This window comes from Poecilia reticulata, linkage group LG5, assembly GCF_000633615.1.
Source record: "Poecilia reticulata strain Guanapo linkage group LG5, Guppy_female_1.0+MT, whole genome shotgun sequence".
Lineage (NCBI taxonomy): Eukaryota > Metazoa > Chordata > Actinopteri > Cyprinodontiformes > Poeciliidae > Poecilia > Poecilia reticulata.
The window spans coordinates 13,926,973-13,928,878 of NC_024335.1; the positions used below are offsets into that span (position 1 = coordinate 13,926,973).

General features: G+C 37.8%; 1 protein-coding gene across 2 annotated transcripts in view; it reads left to right on the top strand.

The window, feature by feature from the left end:
* Window positions 1–450: 450 nt before the first annotated feature.
* The window catches only part of st3gal8 (ST3 beta-galactoside alpha-2,3-sialyltransferase 8), a 23,348-nt gene continuing 21,892 nt past the window's right edge, over window positions 451–1,906 (top strand). The window contains exon 1 of one of the 2 annotated variants that reach the window (XM_008409147.2): window positions 451–548. The gene's annotated coding sequence lies outside the window, so the exon portion shown is untranslated. The remainder of the gene's footprint in view (window positions 549–1,906) is intronic. The other variant, XM_008409148.2, reaches the window with a different exon arrangement.

Below are 1,906 nucleotides of genomic sequence, written 5' to 3' on the forward strand. Positions count from 1 at the left end.
TCACTCATATCAGAAACTGTCACTGTATGTTATACACAAGAATATACATTCTGAGAAAAACCTAAATTATAAAACAGATCTTCAATCTTATCTAGAGGTTGCAGAGTATCAAAAGTAACAAGAACAACAAACATCAAAACAGGTTGTCAAATTTGATTTGCTGTTGCCAATTACGCTTTTGCTCTCACAATTTGTCAGTTTTTAGTATGTTTTTCACACTGCTATATGGTTAGCACTGTGACTACATCTCACATAAACTGCACACTCTTTTTACGGAAGCTCTAACTACTACTCACTCAGCATAAGAAGTAAGCAAAATAAAAAGACGGAGTGAGGAAAGTAAGGTGTGTTGTGAAACACACAGTACTGTTTTTGGAGTGGGGGAAGAACYCCAAGGCGCACTGATAACCGCACTGATAATAAATAACCTCCCCTCCCCGTTGGGCGGAGCCTCTGCTCTGCATCATAATGCCATCAGCACAGCGGTTTCACAAAGAGACGAAGTAAAAACCCTGTGGCCTGCACCGCTACGTCTGCTGCCGCTACATGTAAGTTTCTCATTCTCCGTCTGTCCCCCAAAAGGTTTTCAAGACTCTTGTCGACTGYTTGGTTGTACCTGAAAAAAATGTCTGAACTCGCACTCAGCTGCTTCGTTTTATTTGTTAAATATGTCGCAGTGTGGTGGTGACTCAGGCGAGCAACTTTCGAGCAAGTTTTTCTTTGATTTATTTAATTAAATTTTAATCCAAAGTTTTGGCTAGTACCTAATGGTTTTCTTGCTCTCTGTGGTATTTGGTTGTTATTTTGTGTGTTTGTGTTACCAAAGAAAAGAAGTCCGTGATACCGACAAGAAAGAAAAGTAGTGGGCGGATGAGGACACAATACTTTGGAGACTTGGTCTGCACTTTCTTCACCAACTGTTTGTCAAATCCGTTTGCAGGGTCGTCGCAGCAATTTTACTGCTACCCATGGGAAAACGGCTACTTGTTCAAATATGTTTTAGGTGCATTTCACTGCCGATAGTCTTTCAAAACGAGTTGATCTATTTAACATACAGGTGCATCCCAATAAATTACAATATCGTCGAATTTTGTTTATGTTCGTATTTCAGTTTAAATGTGAAACTAATKCATAATGTAGACAAATTACTTTTGGTGATATTCCTCAAGAATTTATTTMTTTTATAAAGTTCACCCACATTCAAAGTTTCACCTTCTTAGGAAAGTGTAGTGTAAGAATGACTAAAAAAAGTTTACATTCAGAAATGTTGTGACCTACATAATTATACAGAAGATTGCTAACAGTCATTTTAACCAAGTGTTTTAAAAAAACTCTTTGGAGGGTTTATTAACAGAAAGGTAAGTGGAAGCAAAAAGTCTGGTAAAAAGAAAGCAACAAGTACTGAATTCAGTTTATTTAACACTTGAAAATGGCTTTTATGACACAAAAAACATCCAGTTTATATCCAGGAGAAATTCAGTATAATTCAAATACAGGAATAGATTCAAATTTAGTTACATTTATTTAAGATAATTTAGTTAATAAGTTTCTATTTATTATAGTCCATGCAACTTATATTGACTAGAGGTGTGCCGATCAATCGGTCACCGATCATAATCAGCCGATTTTTGTGAAAAAGTGCATGATCGGCGATCATTGGCTCTTGTTGTCGATACCGATCACCTGCATCTCATTTCGCAGCCTGTCTGTGCAGCTGGTCTCCTCTTTCCTTCACACTGCGCAAACGCRCAGCAACAAATCCTAAGCGATGTGGAACTATAACGCACTGAGTGAATGGGGAAGTTTGCGTGTTGCGGCGGAAAATTGAAGCAAGTCAAAATGCATCAACACAACAAAGCTAATACGGCATAAAAACAATGCCATATTTGACGGAGTTTGGCTACAT